The sequence below is a fragment of the Saccopteryx bilineata genome, chromosome 9, assembly GCF_036850765.1.
Source record: "Saccopteryx bilineata isolate mSacBil1 chromosome 9, mSacBil1_pri_phased_curated, whole genome shotgun sequence".
NCBI lineage: Eukaryota > Metazoa > Chordata > Mammalia > Chiroptera > Emballonuridae > Saccopteryx > Saccopteryx bilineata.
The window spans coordinates 59353150-59374436 of record NC_089498.1 but is presented as its reverse complement, the minus strand read 5'-3'; the positions used below and the strand labels follow the sequence as shown (position 1 = coordinate 59374436).

Below are 21287 nucleotides of genomic sequence, written 5' to 3'. Positions count from 1 at the left end.
CCTCCTGGGAAAGAAAATTTAACCTCACAGGTGCCTCGGAATGCCAATGGGATTGCTGGCAATATTCTGCATTTCAAATTCAAAATAGAGATTACTACATTGTGAGCCAGGATCACAAAATTTAAATTGAGAAACCAGCCATGGTGGACACTGGGGTAATATTCTTTGTGTTTGTTGAAGTCTGCCTAGCAACTACTGGCAATTTCTTAGAGCACGTTCACCCTGGAAAAAGAAATACCTGCCAAAATGCCAATATGGTTCTAATTGCATACCTTTTCCCGCTTTAAAACATATCATCAGCTTCCCTACCTTGACCTAAGGTACAACAAATTGTGTATTGGGGGATGGCAGGTTGGAGGGAGGCCTTCATTTTCTGTCCATATAAAGCAAATGCTCTGTTTAAACACAGACTATACCTTTTAAAATGTGGACAGAATACAATTCCATGAATTTCATTACTAGAAATGGACATACAGGCATATTAGAGATACTTCTGAACATATACTAAAATGTCAAAATGATGGAAGGGGATACTCTATACATTGTTTTTAACTTAAATTTTAATCAAGAGGCTATGGCAGAAATATCAGATTTCAAGAATAGTATCTTTCCATGGAAGACTTTTATTTTTCTTTTTATAAGATGTCGCTTCCAGACAATATTAGCCAAATTAAATTCAACTGTATTTTCAGAGTTTGAGTATATTTAAAAGTCAAAGCAAGAAAATACTTGGTTCTATCTAGTTTTCTAATCACTCTGATGTGGCCCTGGCTGCACCATGCTGTCTTAAAGGGAGCCAGCTGTGGAATGCCTCAAGCTTGTATAAAACACACATGGGGCTCAACAGAAAATGAAGGCATCAGCCCGGGTGAGGGGTGCGGAGGGGTCTATTTCTATGCCGCACAGGCTAATGTGAGGAAAAGCTGCTCCCAGGCTGTTTTTGAGATTTGGCTCAAATGAGCTAAACTGTCTTCCCAAGCTGGCAAGTTCTTGGTCTCCAGTAGTGGAATCGGCACAAGGTGCACGGGCAGCAGCAGGCATGCGAACCTGGCCAAGTCAGTCAAACTCTCTGGGCCAATTTCCTCTCTCTAAAATAAGAATAAAGCTACAGGGTTTCTGCGAGGATTAAGAGCTCTCTTCTGCAGCAAGTGCCTGAGTACAATGTCCGACCTATTATAGGTACTTGTGTCATAAGTGGTGCTATTGTTAGTATTAGTAGTAATAATAAAAATAAATTAAATAATAAAGTCTAGAGAAACACCTTATTACCTAACTCAGCTAGGAGACATACTAATATCGATGGAGGACTGTCTGATAATTGCATAGGGCACCCTAGAATACTAAATTTCCAATTTTTGTAGAATTGCTTTAATTCATATTAGCACTTAAGAAACAGCCACTATATTTTCCCTTTGCTGAGACATAACAAGAAACAACCTCCTGCAGCCAGGGAAGCTGCTGGTGACAACATAGGCTACTGAACACGTAGGGCAGCGTTTCCTTTAGCAAACTCACAGAAGCCCTTCAGAGGTTCCTGTGGCAATAAAGCCCATGATCTTCCTGAGCCACTGACTCAGGTTTCAACTCAGGGACCTTGTGATTCTTACAACTGGCCAGGTTTCCTTTTCAGCTTTGGCCATGATAGGGAAGCTCAGAATCTGAAGTGTGTGTTGTATATCAACCTTACTGGTCCCCCAGTCAAATTAATTTCCAATGTTTGTTTTTCCTGTCACATAGATTTCCTCTTGCACTTATTCTTCAGTCTTCATTACTCAATGTAGATCATTAAGGCACCTCACATCTCTTTTTGGAGAAAGGGATAACGTAACATGTCGTAAAGTTTGACCTATCTGCCATTCAGGATTCACACTAAAAATACAAGAATTCTTTATTCAAGCTAGTTTAGCCAAGCTACAGGTTACTGGTAACCGAAAATTTTCCCTGATGGACAGACGGTGTTGGACTACGGACGAAATGCTTTAGGAAATAACTGGGAAGTTTGACAAAATTTAGGCACAAAGGAAGAAGACAACAAAAAGCTCTCTAATCAAAGGAGGGTGATTTAAAATTTAAATCACTGAATATAGTCAAATGCTCTTAGCTGCACACAGCTGTCACCTAAGCAAGAATATTATCACTGCCTCAAATGCTCATGTCCCAATCTGAGAGAGATACCATTACAAAGCCTACAGAAGATTGACCAACCCAGATTTCAATTCCCCAGTTTTTATGCTAAGAATTCAACTCAGCTTTCCTTTAAGTAATGATTAGATGAAAAAGTCAGAAAACACAAAATTTCATTCCGTGGTGTCCATGAGAAGAGAGACCTGGTTTCTAAGGCCCATTAGTAAGTATCACCTCATAGGCATTAAAGTAGAAAAATAAAATAGACAAATGGTCCATATTTTCAGGAGCAGATGTGTTTTAGCTTATATGTCCAAATAAATGATGTGTTGTGCATTTAGCCACACTTCCCTGCAAGACCACTGGCTACAAAGAGGACGACAGGACAGAATGATGACTGCATAAGCCCAGACATGAGGGCAGAATTTTGCAAATGTTCTCATGTCACCAGGAACTCATTCTAGAAAAAGTTTCACAGAGTTCCATAATGTTCACATAGAACTCCTCTCTCTGACTTCCTCCTCTGCCCTACTAAAGGCACAATTCTCCATCCTGGAACACAACACACACAGATTTAATGAACATTTTAGGGAAAACTGGCCGAGTTTCACAAGTGACTGTATCCTGTCCCTGCCCCCTAGCATCTTGCTTTCACAATGTGGGAATAAAAAGCTACAGTGAGCATCTGCTGTTCAATTTCACTCACTTTTGTGTGTGTGTCTGTGTGACAGAGAGACACAGAGAGAGGGACATATAGGGACAGACAGGAAGGAAAAGAGATGAGAAGCATCAATTCTTCATTGCAGCACCTCAGTTGTTCACTGACTGCCCTCCCACATGTGCCTTGATGGGCGCTACAGCAGACCGAGCACCACCTTACTCAAGTCAGCGACCTTGGGCCAAAGCTGGTGAGCCCGCGCTCAAACCAGATGAGACCGTGCTCAAACCAGATGAGACCGTGCTCAAACCAGATGAGACTGCGCTCAAACCAGATGAGACCGTGCTCAAACCAGATGAGACTGCGCTCAAACCAGATGAGACTGCGCTCAAACCAGATGAGACCGCGCTCAAACCAGATGAGACCGCGCTCAAACCTGCGACCTCGGGGTTTCGAACCTGGGTCCTCATGTCCCAGTCCGATGCTCTATCCACTGTGACACTGCCTGGTCAGGCCAATTTCACTCATTCTTAAGCGGAGCCTGTTGTACCACTTGCAAAATGCAGAGACCTCTTCATGCTTCTTTCTAGGCGTTCAGTGACTATCAGCTATTTAATAATTCTAATTCCAGACTCTAAATGACTAGTTACCATTCAGTTAAGTCTGCAAAGCTGGCCTCAAAGAGCCCTGGCTATTCCAATGTTACTGTAAATTTACAGCGACTGTATTACAATTTCAAATTTTCTCTTTCTGGAAAAGTATTTTGTATATATGTTTCAATTTTAAATTTTTTCTCTATAAAGATGTGGCCATCTTAATGTCAAAATATCAATTCAGATGGGTTGCTATTTTATAGCAAGAATTCCCTAAGTAGCACAACAACATGAATGTACTTAATGACATCAAACCGTATACTTATATCCAGTTAAAATAGTAAATTTTGTTATGTGTATTTTATCACAATAAAATAAAGAATCCTTTACATGGGGTTCTCCCTATATATTCACATTATTAACCATGTGGCCAACTTATTCTTCATTACAAAGTGTAGAAAATACTGGTTTTCCTAAAATACATAAGTGATAAACTTAGCTGTCACAAACGATTGGTCACTTTAGGACTCCTCAATACTTAACTGGCCCAAGGGTATGAAGTCACCACCATAACATTTCTTTTCCGATGGTGTCACTGCTTGAATTTATTCAGCAACAGTGTTCAGGGCCAGCAAAAATATCAACCTAGATGGCACCAAATCATCCCCAAGCCTCCGGAAGACAAACATCTGCCACTCAATTTGCAGCAAGTCCTAGAAAAATGCCCACCTTAAGACAGGGGGCAAAACAGCAGAACCACAACACTAGTGTTGCCCTGATTTAAAGGACAAACCAAACCCATAATCTGCCCAACACAGAGCTGGGAATGAACAGCAGCCACCACATGACAGACCGCCCTCCATCATTTGCTGGGATCAGACTGCTTAGATTGAGTCTTTCATTCCTTCCCTCTCCCTCCCCCACTTTAGTTGCTCTATAAAAAGAAATTATTTACCAACTATCTTGAAATCATAGGTAATAGAATAATATATCAACTGAGATACTTCATTATTCCTGCTGAGGCTTAGCTCTAAGGAATGTATTATTGTTTTGGAAGTACTATAAAAGCATTCCATTAAAGACAACTGAAAGAAAATACAATTATATCCTTAACGGATAAGATTTCTTAAATGTGTTGGTCTAAGGTGAGAGGTTAAAAAATTGCTTTTAAAAACTGAAGTATATATATACTTAAGAAAGCTGTTAGTATATTCAAAGCAAATGATTAAAATTTAGCTCACCCCTGAACTTATTTCATTTAAAAAATTAGAGTTCTTTTTTGCTTGAAGTATTCATCCACTTTAATAAGCCTTTCACCACTTCAATACCTTGTATATTTCTTAGATGTATAATTATTTTATTTGCTCGTTCCTTTTACTTTGTCTATATCCTCCAGGAAAATTTCTCTTTCTTCCATAATGGCAGAACTTCTATCTGAATTGTTCACCACATGCTAAAGGATTCAAAAAAATTTTTAATAAGTAAATCCATCATTTCATTCATTTGATCAGCAAATAGGTAATGAATAAATTTATCAGTTGGCTACAACAACCATCTTAAAATTTAACAAATGATTATAAACTACATAATGTATATTTTTTGGTGTCTGGAATTAACTCACAAAAATGAGAGAATAAAAGTCTGTAATTTCTTTAGAATCTAATGACTTAAAATGCCTTAAAATTTATGTGTCAAAAATACATAAACAGCTTTCAATATGAATAAAGACTAGTTATCACAAAGATTCCAAAATGGCAACAGAGGAGGCGGACATTCCCACAGCGGCCTGTCAGGACCAAATTGGAGCTATAATAAATTTAAGAACAATCATCCTGAAAAACCAACTTTGGACTAAATGAATAAGAGTATACAGCCAAGGAGTCACAGAAACCACACCAAGGCTGGTGGGAAGGGCAGGAGTGAGCAGGGCAATAGGTCCCGAGGGACTCTCACTGCGGAAAAGGTGGAACTGGGATATGCGGGTACTCAGCCTCAGGCCAGACACCCCAGCCTAGCACACGAGAGCCTAGAAGAGATGCCCACATAGCATTTGGCAGTGAAAAAAACGAGGTTCCTGTCTGCGAGAAAGAAACTAGAGTTCTCAGCAATGTAGGCACCGTCTTAAAGGGCCAAAACAGGAAATCTTGTTCACAGCCACTTACCCTGGGTTCCAGCAGATTGAGGGCTGAGAAGACTAGAGTCCTGTGAAGAGATTATGAATCCTGTGGCTCAGGGGGAAACACTGTGGGGGATGCCCCCCCCAACCCCTGTGCTGAGTCATTCTCCAGTACTGCAGTTGCATCTTTCTTGGGTGGAGCAGTCCCCTCCCTCCCTGCAGCAACTGGGGAAAGCAACTGCCCCACCCTCGGGAATCTTCCTTGCCCCTACAGAGATTGGACCCTGCAGAGAAGTAAGCAGCCTTGGCCAGAAAGCAGGGGAGATGACAGTTTTTCTGCACTGAGGCTAGAGCTTTTCGCCACAGTATCCTAAGAATAAGACTGGTGCTTCCACCTCACAGAAGATTCAAACGAAATTGTCCAGACAGAGCAGACCAAATCTGTTTCAAAGGGCACACCTACCAGACTCCTAGTGGCCACACCTTACTGATATCTGTAAAAATAGTCAGGACAGACGACACCTGGGGTTTGGGAATGGGAGCTACACCCACCACTCTTCCTAATCCCTGTATTGCCCCTGGTTCTAGACTCTACCAGAGGTTTTTTTTTAGTGGCCTAGCCCAACAAGCAGCCAGCAGACAGAGGCTACAAGGGCAAAACTCAAGGAACCTTGGGCCTTTTGCTTATTTGCCCCAGGCCCAGTGTGGGTTAATGCCAAAATAGGTGTATGGTTTGCTATTTCCATGTGCACCTGGACCGAGCAGAAGCAGCCACAAACTCTGGATTGCCTATAGCTCCAAGACGATGACTGAAGGCCAATCACAGGTGGTATTCTACACTGCTCTGCAATGGGTCCCTCCAGGGAGGCCCATGGCCAGCACATCCAGAGGCCAGCTGCAGAACTTCAGAGCAAAACCCAAACACTTTTTTTTTAATATTAACTTATTGTTTACATCAGTGGTAGTCAACCTCTTTATACCTACCGCCCACTTTTGTATCTCTGTTAGTACGAAAATTTTCTAACCGCCCACCGGTTCCACAGTAATGGTGGTTTATAAAGTAGGGAAGTCACTTTACTTTATAAAATTTATGAAGCAGAGTTACAGCAAGTTAAAGCATACAATAATAATTACTTACCAAGTACTTTATGTCAGATTTTTGCTAAGTTTGGCAGAATAAATCTTTATAAAGCAACTTACTATAGTTAAATCTATCTTTTTATTTATACTTTGGTTGCTCCACTACCACCCACCATGAAAGCTGGAATGCCCACTAGTGGGTGGTAGGGACCAGGTTGACTACGACTGGTTTACATAGATTCTAGTGTTGCCCCGAATGCATCCCTCCTCCCGCATGTTTCCCACAACATCCCCCTTTTCCCCCCTTCCCACAACACCCTCCTCCTTTGAATTTGCTTTTCTACTCTCTATAAAGTTGTGTTATGTGTGCATAATTTCACCAATCTCTTTCCTTTTTCTGATCCCTTCCTATCAACCCCTTTCCCTCTGTCTACTTTCCCTCTGGACTTTTTGATCCCGCCTCTGTCTCTATTCTGTTCCTCAGTTCATATTGTTCATTGGATTCCTCAAATGAGTGAGGTCATATGAAATATTTTCTTTCTCTGCCTGGCTTATTTCATTTAGCATAATAATTCAAGGTCCATCCATGTTGTCGCAAAAGGTAAGATTTCCTTCTTTTTCATGGCCCCATAGTATTACATTGTGTATATGTACCACTGCTTTTTAATCCACTCATCCACTGAGAGACACTTGGGCTGTTTCCAGAACCTGGCTATTGTGAACAATGCTGCCATAAACATGGGGGTGCATTTCTTCTTTTGAATCATTGTTACGGTGTTCTGGGGATATATTCTAAAAAGTGGGATGGCTGGGTCAAAAGGCAATTCCATTTTTAATTTCTTGAGGAATCTCCATACTGTTTTCCACAGTGGCTGCACCAGTCTGCATTCCCACCAGCAGTGCAGGAGGGTTCCCTTTTCTCCACATCCTCGTCAGCACTTACTCTGTGTTGTTTTCTTAATGAGCGCCATTCTGACTGGTGTGATGTGATATCTCATTGTGCCTTTAATTTGCATTTCTCTAATAATTAGTGATATTGAGCAATTTTTCATCTGCCTATTGGCCATCTGTATGTACTCTTTGGAGAAGTGTCTATTCATTTCTTTTTCCCATTTTTTGATTGGATTGTTTGTCTTCCTGGTGTTGAGTTTTACAAGTTCTTTATAAATTTTGGTTATCAGCCCCTTATCAGACATATTATCGAATACGTTCTCCCATTGTATGGTTTGCCTTTTTATTCTGTTCTTTGTGCAAAAATTTTTAGTTTGATATACTTCCATTTGTTTATCCTGTCCTTTATTTTCCTTGTCCGTGGAGCTAAATCAGCAAATACATTGCTGTGAGTGATGTCAGAGAGCTTATTGCTTATGTTTTCCTCTGGGATGCTTACAGTTTCACGACTTACATTTAAATCTTTTATCCATTTTGAGTTTATTTTTGTGAATGGTATAAGTTGGTGGTCTACTTTGATTTTTTTTGCAAGTAGCTGTCCAATCTTTCCAACACCATTTGTTAAAGAGACTGTCTTTACTCCACTGTATGCTATTACCTCCTTTGTCAAATATCAATTGTACATTAAAGTGGGGGTTTATTTCTGGGTTCTCTGTTCTGTTCCATTGATCTATATGCCTGTTCTTATGCCAGTACCAAGCTGTTTTGAGTACAATGGCCTTAGAGTATAACTTGATATCTGGAAGTATGATATCACTCACTTTATTCATTTTTAAAATTGCTGAGGCTATTCATGTTCTTTTTTGGTTCTATATGAATTTTTGGAATATTTGCTCCATATCTTTGAAGTATCATTGGTATTTTATAGAAATTGCATTGAATTTATAAATTGCTTTGGATAATATAGATACTTTAAAGATGTTTATTCTTCCTATCCATAAACACGGTATATGCTTCCACTTCTTTGTATCTTCCCTGATTTCTTTATCAATGTTTTATAATTTTATGAGTACAAGTCTTTAACTTCCTTGGTTAAATTTACTCCTAGGTACTTTATTTTTTTTTGTTGCAATAATGAAAGGGATTGTTTTCTTAATTTCTCTTTCAGACAGATCATTGTTGGTGTATAAAAATGCCTCTGATTTCTGAGTTTTAATTTTATATCCTGCTACGTTGCTGAATTCATTTATCAGATCCAGTAGTTTTTTGACTGAGACTTTAGGGTTTTCTGTGTACAGTATCATATCATCAGCAAATAATGACAGTTTTACCTCTTCTTTTCCAATATAGATGCCCTTTATTTCTTCTTGTCTGATTGCTATGGCTAGTACTTCCAGAACTATGTTGAATAAGAGTGGTGAAAGGGGGCACCCTGCCTTTTTCCTGATCTTAAGGGGATTGCTTTTAACTTTTGTCCTTTAAGTATGATGTTAACTGTGTGTCTGTCCTAGATAGCCTTTATTATGTTGAAGTATGTTCCCTGTATTCCCACTTTGCTGAGAGCATTGATCATAAGTGGGTGCTGGACCTTATCAAATGCATTTTCTGCATCTATTGATATTATTATGTGGTTTTTCTCCTTCCTTTTGTTTATGTGCTGAATCACATTGATTGATTTGCAAATATTATACCAGCCTTGCCTCCCAAGAATAAATCCCACTTGATCATGATGTATGATTTTTTTCATGTATTCCTGGATCCAGTTTGCTAATATTTTCTTGAGAATTTTAGCATCTAAATTCATCAAGGATATTGGCCTATAATTCTCTTTCTTTGTGTTGTCTTTGCAAGGTTTTGGATTCAGAATTATGCTCTCTTCATAAAAGGAGCTTGGAAGTCTTCCCTCCTCTTGAATTTCTTGAAATAGCTTGAGAAGGATAGGAGTTAGTTCTTCTTTGAATGTTTGGTAGAATTTGTCTGTAAAGCCATCTGGCCCAGGGCTTTGGTTTGTTGGGAGTTTTTTGATAACTGTTTCAATCTCATTTGTTGTAATCGGTCTATTTAGGTGTTCTGATTCCTCCAGATTGATTTTTGAGAAATTATATTTTTCAAGGAATTTGTCCATTTCACCTAGGTTGTCTAATTGGCATACAGTTCTTCATAGTATTTTCTTACAATCCTTTGTATTTCTGCTATGTCAGTTGTTACTTCTCCTCTCTCATTACTAATTTTATTTATTTCAGTCCTCTTTTTTTCTTGGTGAGTCTGGTTAAAGGTTCATCTATCTTGTTTGCCTTTTCAAAGAAACAGCTCTTGGTTTCATTGATCCTCTGTATTGTTATTTTAGCCTCTATGTCATTTATTTCTGGTCTGATCTTTATTATTTCCTTCCTTCTACTTCCTCTGGGCTTTACTTGCTGTTCTTTTTCTAGTTCTTTTAGTTGTAGGGTTAAGTTGTTTATTTGATCTTTTGCTAGCTTCTTAAGGTATGCCTGCAATGCTTTGAACTTCCCTCTCAGGACTGCTTTTTCTGTGTCCCATAAATTTTGAGTTGTTGTATGTTCATTTTCATTTTTTTCAAGGAAATATTTTATTTCTTCATTGATCTCATTGTTGATCCATACATTATTTAATAACATGCTGTTTAGTTTCCAAGTGTTTGAATGTTTTTCAGTTTTTCTATTATACTTGATTTCTAGTTTCATGCCATTGTGGTCAGAGAAGATGCTTGATATGATTTCAATCTTCTTAATTAGTTGAGTCTCGTTTTATGCCCTAACATGTTGTCTATCTTAGAGAATGTACCATGAGCATTTGAAAAGAATGTATATTATGCTGCTATAAGAGAACCCAAATACTCTCGCTGGCTGTGTGCCCAAGGTGAGGGCTCATTGGACACCAGGTTCAGCTGAGGCAAGTTGCACTTTCTGTGGTCAGCACCAGATCAGTGGCTCATGTGCAATGGACAGGGTGGAGCTTCACAGTCAGCCGGATTGGGTCCTGGATATCTTTTCCGACTAGGCTTGGTTCAACAGGGGGAAGGGAGAGAGGCTCGGAGCATGGACATTCAAGGTGTGGGTTCCTTGGAATCTATTTTTGGGACTAGGTGAGGAGTTTACACACTTTCTACAGGGGCACAGTCGCCTTGGGGGAAAACTCTCTAAGTCTCCCTCCCTGAGACCAGGGGCTCCCCAGCTGGAAGAACTTCTGCAGAGGATACCCAATCTGAACCTGCTGCTCACCTCACTGGGAGAAATAGAATTTGAGTATCCAGCAGTGGCTGAGGGATTAGGCTCTGGAGTAGGGGCTGCTTTTCCCATACTTAGCTCCTGACCAAGAGACCCCTGAAGTAGAGAGTCCCACTTACATGGTATTCCCAACCTCAGCTGCCCTAACCCACTGGGCTTACAACCTATTCAAAGGTTGGTGGAGTGAGGCCAGTCTGAAGCCACATTAGTCTTTCCACAGAAGGCTCTGCAAAAATCAGACAGTTGCAAGAGGAGGTGGAGCAGCTAAAAAGTGAAGGCAAATCTTATGAAACTTAGGCCTTTTTACAGAGTTGCTGTCAGCTCTAAGCAAGAAGAAGCTGATCCTTATACCCAGGTTGGCCCCTCTCACACAAACCCAGGCACTCAGACACAAACAGTAAACAGAGCGGTAGCTCCAGACAAGTTGCCCATTATAGGTTACAAACAGTAGCTGATATCAACACATACATGACCCTGCCCAAGAGGACCCAGAACCAAGACAATCAGTAGTGGGTAGCAGAATCAATCATGCTAGACTCAGCTAGCTACATAAGCAGCATGCCCAAAGGAGTTCAGCAGGCACCAGACATTGTGCAGAACAAAATACACCCCATAGGACAGACATTGCACAGTATCTAATGCACAGGATGAATGCTGACCCTAAGAGTCATAGAGCCTGAAGGGATAACTCCACCCACAAAAGGGCCAACAGCATTCAAGACTCACATACAACAGGAGAGTAAATATAACCCTCAAGAAATACTCCTAGAGCAAGAAAGGCGGCCTGAGGATGAGAGTTTGTATCACTGAGCCCATCATCCTCATAAAGATGCCACAAAAAATTCGGGAATCAGAGGAGAGCTATCTAAAGCAAAGACAAAATGGGCAAAGAAAGAAATATGACCCAAAGGAATCAACAAGAGAAATCTATAGAAAAATAACTAAATGAAATGGAAATAACAAAACTACTAAACACAGAGTTTAAAATAATGCTTATTAGGTTACTAAAGGATATTAGAATATGAACAGATTGATCAGAATGAAAGCTAGTAAACATTAAAAAGGATACTGAGGTCCTGGCTGGTGGCTCAGTGGATAGAACATTGGCCCAGTATATATGAACATCCCAGGTCAGAGCACACAAGAGAAGTAACTATCTTCTTTTCTCCCTCTCTTTCTCCCCTTACTCTCTCCCTCTTCCCTTCCAGCAGCCAGTGAATTGATTGGTTTGAGTATGGCTCCCGGTGCTGAGGATAAATGGGTTCATTGTCCCTATGTATCAGCCTCAGGCACTAAAAATAGCTCATTACATGAGCATCGTCCCCAGATAGAGGTTGCTAAATGGATGACGGTCATGACACATGCAAGAGTCAGTCTCACTACCTCTCTCTCTCACTTTAAAAAAAAAAAGGATATTGCCTGACCTGTGGTGGCACAGTGGATCAAGCATCGACCTGGAACACTGAGGTCGCCGGTTCAAAACCCTGGGCTTGCCTGGTCAAGGCACATATGGGAGTTGATGCTTCCTGCTCCTCCCCCCTTCTCTCTCTCTCTCTCTCTTCTCTAAAATGAATAAATAAATAATAAAAATTTTTTAAAAAAAGGATATTGAAAACATAAAAAAAAAGCACCAGAAATAGCAAATACAATATGTGAAATGAAGACTGCACTAGAAGAAATCAGCAGCAGGCTGGATGAAGTGGAGGTTCAAATGAACGATTTAGAGGACAAGATAAATATAAGCACAGATGCAAAACAGAGCAGCAAGAAGAAAACAGGCTCAAAAATACTGAGAAAATTCTAAGAGACCATCATGACAACATGAGGAGAAACAACATCGCATCATAGGGGTTCATGAAGAAGAGAATGAACAAGGGATAGAGAACTTCTTTGAAGAAATCATAGCTAAAAACTTCTTAAACTGATAAAAGAAAAAGCAACGACAGTTCAAGAAGCACAGAGACGCTTCTTGATGCACCATTAAAAATACACCATTAAAAGCGAGACTAAGAGGCATGGACAGAAGTGTGGTGGTTACGGGGGGGTGAGGGGAGGGAAGGAGGGAGAGGGGGAGGGGGAGGGGTACAGAGAGAACTGGATGGAGGGTGGCGGAGGACGATCTCTCTTCGGGTGATGGGTATGCAACAGAACTAAATGACAAGATAACCTGGAAATGTTTTCTTTGAATGTATGTACCCTGATTTATTGATGTCACTCCATTAAAATAAAAATTTATTTAAAAAAAATACACCATTAAAGATAAACCCAAAGAGTCCCATATCAAGACACATCATAAATAAAATGCCAAGTTAAGAGAAAAGCTATTAATTACATACAAAGGAGCCCTCCCATAGGTTGACATCTGATTTCTCAACAAAAACACTTCAGGCCAGAGGGACTGGCAAGAAATATTCAAAGTGATGCAAAACAAGAACCTACAATCAAGACTATTCTATCTTGCAAAGCTATCATTTAAAATTGAAGGAGCCTGACCTGTGGTGGTGCAGTGGATAAATCGTCAACCTGGAATGCTGAGGTTACCAGTTCGAAACCCTGGGCTGCCCAAACAAGGCACATATGGAAGTTATGCTTCCTGCTCCTCCCTCCTTCTCTCTCTAATTCTCTCCTCACTGAAATAAATAAAAAAAATTAATTAAAAAAAATAAAATTGGAGAAATAAAGAGCTTCCCAGACCAAAAAAGAAAAAAATGCTCAAAAAGTTCACTACCACTTAACCTGTACTGCAAGAAATGTTAAAGGGCCAGCTATAAGAAGAGGAATGGAAAAAAAAGAAATCAAGATTAAGAGGATTTATAGGTTTAAAAAAAAGTCAATAAAAAAGATATCAGTAATTACCTTAATTATCTAATGAACTAAATGTTCCAATCAAAGTTTAGCTGCATGGGTAAGTAAACAAGACTGCTGTCTACAAAAGACCCACCTCAGAACAAAAGATACACATAGACTGAAAGTGAAGAGATAGAAAAACTGTATTTCATGCAAATGAAAATGAAAAAAACGCTGAGGTAGCAATACATATATCTGACAAAATAGCCTTTAAAATAAAGGCTATAGTAAGAGACAAAGAAGGTCACTACATAATGATAAAGGAGCATTACAACAGGAAGATATAACTATTATAAATATATATGCACCTAATATAGGAGCACCTAAATATATAAAACAGAATTTGAAGAACACAAAGGGCAAGATCAACAGCAATATAATAATAGTAGGAGATTTTAATACCCCACTAACATCAGTGGATAGATTCTCCAGACAGAAAATCAACAAACAGCGGCCTTAAATAACACACTAGATCAGTTGGATTTAATTGGTATCTTCTGAACATTTCACTCCAAAGCAACAGAACATACATTCTTTTCAAGTGTTCCTGGTACATTTTCTAGGACAGATTACATGTTAAGACACAAAAGAAGTCTCAATAATATAAAAGAGATTGAAATCATATCAAGCATCTTCTCTGACCACAATGGCATGAAACTAGAAATCAACTACAATAGAAAAACTGAAAACAGTTGCAGGCTAAATAGAACATTATTATATAATGAATGGGTTAACAATGAGATCAAAGAAGAAATAAAAAATTACCTTGAAACAAATGAAAATGTACAACCCAAAATCTATCAGACACAGCAAAAGCAGTCCTGAAAGTTCATTATATATATTATAGGCTTACTTTATCTTAAGAAGCAAGAAGAAGCTCAAATAAACAACTTAGCCCTGCATCTAAAAGAACTACTAAAAGAACAACAAATAAAGCCCAGAGAAAGTAGAAGAAAGGAAATAATAAAGATCAGAGTGGAAATAAACAACACAGAGGCTAAAAGAAATGCAAAAGATCATTGAAACTAAGAGCTGGTTCTTTGAAAAGGTAAACAGATTGATAAACCTTTAACCAGACTCATCAAGAAAAAAAGAGAGAGGATCCAAATAAAATTAGAAATAAAAGAGGAGAAGTAACAACTGCCACCATACAAATACAAAGAATTGTAAGAAAATACTATGAAGAATTATATGCCAAAATATTGGACAACCTGTGCAAAATGGATAAATTCTTAGAAACATACAATCTTCTAAAACTCAATCTGGAAGAATCAGAAAACCTGAGCAGATCAATTACAATTAATGAAACTAAAACAGTTATCAAAAACTCCCAGCAGCCTGACCTGTGGTGGCGCAGTGGATAAAGCATCAACCTGGAAACACTGAGGTTGCTGGTTCGAAACCGTGGGCTTGCCTGGTCAAGGCGTATATGAGAGTTGATGCTTCCTGCTCCTCCCTCCTTCTCTCTCTCTCTCTCTCCTCTCTATAATGAATAAATAAAATCTAAAAAAAATTAAAAAAAAAAAAAAACTCCCAGCAAACAAAAGTCCTGGACTGAATGGCTTCACAGGCAAATTTTACCAAACATTTAGAGAACTAACACCTATTCTTCTGAAGTTATTCCAAAAAAATCAAGAGTAAAAGGAAGACTTCCAAATTAATTTTATGAAACAAGAATTATCCTCATTCCAAAACCAGGTAAAGAAAGGCACAAGAAAGAAAGAAAACCAATATTCCTCATGAACACAGATGCTAAAATTCTCAACAAAATATTCGCAAACTGGACCCAGCAATACACTTAAAAGATCATACATCAGGATCAAAAGGGATTTATTCCAGACAGGCAAGGCTGGTACAATATTCTCAAATCAACAAATGGAATTCATCACATAAACATAATGAAGGATAAAAATCACATGATCATATCAATAGATACAGAAAAAGCATCTGATATAAGCCAGCACCCATTTATCATCAAAATTCCCAGCCAAGTGGGAATACAGGGAGCATACCTCCACGTAATATAAGCCATTTATGACCAAATGACAGCCAACATCATACTGAATGGGCAAAAAGTAAAAGCAATCCCCTACAGTGGCTGGCAAACTCATTAGTCAACAAAGCCAAATATCAACAGTAAAACAATTGAAATTTCTTTTGAGAGCCAAATTTTTTAAACTTAAACTATATAGGCAGGTACATTGTTATTAACAACTTAATTAGGGTACTCCTAAGTTGACCTTTGCTAAACCCTCAAGGGGCTCGCATGTGGCTCGCAAGCCGCCTTAAGATCAGGAACAAGACAAGGTATCCCCTTTTACCACTTCTATTCAACATAGTCCTGGAAGTCATAGCCACAGCAATCAGACAAGAAGAAGGAATAAAAGGCATCCAAATTGGAAAAGAAATAAAACTGTCATTACTTTCTGATGACATGATACTGTACATAGAAAACTATAAAGTTTTGCCCAAAAAACTACCAGACCTGATAAATGAATTCGGCAAGGTGGAAGGATATAAGTTAATATTCAGAAATCAGCAGCATTGTTATATACCAACAATAAATTGTCACAAAGAGAAATTAAGGAAACAATACCCTTCCCTATTGCAACAAACAAAAAATAAATAAATAAAATACCTAGGAGTAAATTTAACCAAGGAGGAAAAAGACTTGTACTCAGAAAATTATAAGTCATTGAAAAAAAAAACTGAGGAAAATACAAATAGAAGTATATATCATGTTCATGAATAGGAAATTAACATCATTAAAATGTTCATATTACCCCAAGAAATCTATAGATTCAATGCAATTCCTATTAAAATACCAATGGCGCCCTGGCCGGTTGGCTCAGCGGTAGAGCGTCGGGGGACCCGGGTTCGGGGGACCCGGGTTCGATTCCCGGCCAGGGCACATAGGAGAAGCGCCCATTTGCTTCTCCACCCCCCCCTCCTTCCTCTCTGTCTCTCTCTTCCCCTCCCGCAGCCAAGGCTCCATTGGAGCAAAGATGGCCCGAGCGCTGGGGATGGCTCCTTGGCCTCTGCCCCAGGCGCTAGAGTGGCTCTGGTCGCGGCAGAGCGATGCCCCGGAGGGGCAGAGCATCGCCCCCTGGTGGGCAGAGTGTCGCCCCTGGTGGGCGTGCCGGGTGGATCCTCGTCGGGCGCATGCGGGAGTCTGTCTGTCTCTCCCTGTTTCCAACTTCAGAAAAATACAAAACAAAACAAAACAAAACAAAAAAAAATACCAATGGCATACTTCCCAGATCTAGAACAAAAACTCCAAAAACTTATCTGGAACAATAAAGAACCTGAATAGTCTCAGCAATCTTGAAAATGAAGAACAAAGTGGGAGATATCACATATCCTGATATCAAGCTGTACTGCAGGCCATTGTACTCAAAACAGCTTGGTAATGACATAAGAACAGGCATACAGACCAATGGAACAGGACAGAGAACCCAGAAATAAATCTACACCTTTATGGTCACAATTAATATTTGACAAAGGTAATAAGAATATACAATGGAATAAAGACAGTCTCTTTTAATATCATATATGGCATTGGGAAAATTGGATAGGTACATGTAAACAAATGAAACTAGACTACCAACTATCAAAATTCTTCATTTCCATTTCCCGATATCCATTTGTTCATCTTCCTGTATCATACCTCTCCAAAGTTCTCAGGCCTTCTTCATCTTACAGGCCCTATTTAAGTGGCTTCTTTTAACCACCACAGCAATAAGTCACCTGACCTCCCTCTGGTCCATCCCACTTGTACCACTCATAGTCGGTTGTACCATCTGGACTTCTACTGATCTACAATAAAGTATCTCAATAGTCAACTACTGACAGAATCTACTATCTAACCATGACCCTGTAGACACCTCATGGTGCCCTGAATTCAGTATTAAATATTATATAATACAAACACACACACAAAAATAGTGATGTGTGGTTGCCACTACCCATACCAGCAGGCCACCGAGCTGCAGAAGGGAGAGTTCATCAGCACTCTTCAAAGGGCTCTCGTCACCTCAGAGCAAAGGGCCATGAAAGCACAAGCTGAATGCAGAGCACACGTGAGGAGAGAAGGAAATGCACATCAGAACCCACACGGCAAATCCACGTGGCTGAGATGTGAAATGGTCCGAGCCTCAGAGAGACCTAGCAGCTCGTGAATCAAGAAGGTGCTTGGATTTTTTCTTTTTAACCTCTTCTGACAAGCCAAACATTAAGTCTTTTTGCACCTGAAATGGGAAGTTCAGTTTCGATTTGCCCAGATAATTGTTTTTTGGTAGCAAACCCCATCTAGCCACAGCCTATCATTCTCTGACAATTCTCTATTTCTTTTCTTTTTTAAAAAAATATTTTATTTATTGATTTTTTAGAGAGAGAGGAGTGAGAGAGACAGAGAGAGAGAGAAGGGGGGAGGAGCAGGAAGCATCAACTCCCATATGTGCCTTGACCAGGCAAGCCCAAGGTTTCGAACCGGCGACCTCAGTGTTCCAGGTCGACGCTTTATCCCACTGTGCCACCACAGGTCAGGCCCAATTCTCTATTTCATATCAAAGGAATAACAGTATTTCTGATAGTGAAAGTCTATCTTACTGCACTAAGAACTTCCCATCTCAAGAAAAAAAAAAAAACTCAGAGGGAAAACATTTTTATTCTAAATGCAAAAAATATAAGCATATTTAAATAAAAATAAATCAACAAATAGAATCTTTTCCCAATATAAGAATCCATCCTCAAATACAAGTTACAATCACTCAACTTTAAACTGAGAAGAGCTACCAACAATATCATATCATAGAACTGTGTGTGGTTCTCACAACCAACTAAGGCCGTGGACCCTCACCCTAAACCAGTTAACGGCCCCCAGCCTTCCCTCCACCTCAAAGATGCAGGCGCTGGCCTGGAAGGAGCTCTTTGAAGATTCGAATAATCCTTTACATTTGTTCAATGCTTTTCAATGTCAACCGATTTGTATTTGTTCGCTTCAACTGATTTTAATACCATTTCTATAAGAAATTGTCCCCATTTTGTAAAATTAAGAGAACTTGGGCACATCAGCTGCCAAATGACTTACCCAAGACAACACAATTGAGGTTCAGGTCTGCGCTGGGACCTGAACCCAGATCTCACCGCTCCTGGTTTGGTATCTTAGTTGTTGTTTTTTTTGTTGTCATTGTTTTTATAATATTGATATCTTTTATTTGTTTCATTCACTGACTGATTCATAACAATGGCATGGCATGAACCAGGGGAGGAAAGAGGGGAAAAGAAGAAGGAGACAGTGATGTACGAAGGAATGCACACTGTAATAATCTCTGGAACATTCAAGTATTAAAAACCCTGGGTTCCCCAGACTCCTTATAACCTCCAAAGCATCTTTTTGTGCGCTGGGAGGGTGAAAAACAAAACAGCATTCTCTTATTGCTCTGATCTATTTTAAGTAGCAATATTTAATTTACTGTGTTTTTCCATTAAGAAAGGACATGCGATTTTTATTACTCTTGAAAGAGCCCCTGGATTTTAAAAAGATGTTCATTGTGTATAGTGAAAAGAATGGTGGATTGAGTTTCCTCCCCAGCATCAACAATGACAAAACTATATGACTTGGAGAAATCATTTAAATTCTCTAGGTCTTGTTTTCCTCATTTGTATACTAAACTAGAAATTTTCTCTAAGGTCCCTCTCAGTCCTACAGTGTCATGATTCTAAGGAGTTACTTGGCCCCAACCACGCACACAGAGCAATGCGGTAGGCCCCAAATCCTTAAGTCTCTCAATTCAAGAGTTCAGAAATAAGCTGAACTTTTAATATATCAACTCAAAAGAACAGAACAGCAATGCAAGACAATTATCTTTTTAATAAAATCCAAACAAAGGGCAATATATAAATAAATGGCAATTATCAACACAAGAGTGGGCCAGTCCAGAATATCCCACAGAAGAGGAGGACTTTTAGCAACACAGAACTAGAGAGGGTCAGAGATAGAGACAAAAGAAAGGCTTTCTAAAGTGGGCAGATATTTTTATCTATAGTCACGAGAAATCAGGAATAATCATGGCTTCAGGACACCACTGGCTGCTGCCAGGGCGACTGGTTGGAGGAGCAAAGGGGGACAACGTTAAATGCAGGAAGTCACCAGACTGTAATGAACACTCAGTACCAGAGGCGGACATTTAACCTCATCTGGGTGGCGAGGGAGAGAAGTTACAGAAATTCTGAGCATTGAAATAAAATTTAACAAGTTGTGTTTCAGGAAAGAATCATGTGCACTAAAATAAAATACATCCTCATCCCTGTCACAAGAATCACTAAAGAAACACACTTTTAAGAAAGCCTCCTGCCTGACCAGGCGGTGGCGCAGTGGATAGAGCGTCGGACTGGGATGCGGAAGGACCCAGGTTCGAGACCCCGAGGTCGCCAGCTTGAGCGCGGGCTCATCTGGTATGAGCAAAAGTTCACCAGCTTGGATCCAAGGTCGCTGACTGCAGCAAGGGGTTACTCAGTCTGCTGAAGGCCCACGGTCAAGGCACATATGAGAAAGTAATCAATGAACAACTAAGGTGTCGCAACAAAAAACTGATGATTGATGCTTCTCATCTCTCTCCGTTCCTGTCTGTCTGTCCCTATCTATTCTTCTCGCGCTGTCTCTGAAATAAATAAATTAATTAAATTAAATTAAATAAAAAAAGAAAGCCTCCTTTGTGTAACTACATCACATCCAGCCCTCACACAGATCTTAGTTGATGAAAAAAAGAAATTTTCAAATGACTCACTGATTGTTTAATTCTGTAGACCAGTGATTTTTAACCATTGTGCTGCAAGAGGCATGCTGGTGTGCCACAAGGATCTTAAAAACATGAAATACCTGCCTATTTAGTCAGCAGCACTGACCTCTTTTCCTTGAGGTTGTCAAATAACAAAAAACGATAACAGCCATCTGGTGTGAATGAATCAAAATTATACCTATTTTTTTGTCAGATCAGAAAAAAATAGATTTTTTTGGTGTACGACAAAATTTTAGTAATTAGTTTACACGTGCCATGAGAGAAAAATGGCTCATAATCACTGCTGTAGACTATATTTTCAGCAAGGAATAAAAAAGGATTTGATCAAGTAATATTGTGAAGTGCTGTATATTATGTTTCTCTAACAAATTCATAAAATGCAAATTGGTAGCACATTAGTCTGTAAACAGTTATGCAGAAAAGAACTTTTTTTTAGAGAGAGAGAAAAAGAGACAGAAGCCAGAAGGGAGACAGATGAGAAGCATCAACTTCTCAGTTGTTCATTGACTGCTTTTCATATGTGCCTTAATGGAGGTTGGGAGGCTCCAGTCAAGCTAGTGATACCTTGCTCAATCCAGCGACCTTGGGTTCAAGCCAACGACCTTGGGCTTTAGGCCAGCGACCTTTGGGCTCAAGCCAGAGACCATGAGGTCAAGTCTAGGATTCCACACTGAAGACAGTGACCCCATGGTTAAGCTGGTTAGTTTGTACTCAAGCCAAATGAGCCCACGCTCAAGCCAGCGACCTCAGGGTTTCAAACCTGGGTCCTTAGCATCCTAGCTTGACGCTCTATCCACTGCATCACCACCTGGTCTAGTCAGGAAAGAACTTTTAAAAATAGGACAATTATCAACATACTACCTTGTAATTCATAAAATGAAATATTTAGTCCTAAGAGAATGAAATTCACTAGAAAGTGAAATCCACTAG

General features: G+C 39.5%; 1 protein-coding gene and 1 non-coding gene across 3 annotated transcripts in view; one reads left to right on the top strand and one right to left on the bottom strand.

The window, feature by feature from the left end:
* The window catches only part of BICC1 (BicC family RNA binding protein 1), a 389702-nt gene that overhangs the window by 226410 nt on the left and 142005 nt on the right, over window positions 1-21287 (bottom strand). The window lies entirely within an intron of this gene.
* TRNAP-CGG (transfer RNA proline (anticodon CGG)) lies at window positions 16390-16468 on the top strand. The gene has a single exon. It is a non-coding gene; the product is annotated as a tRNA-Pro (tRNA).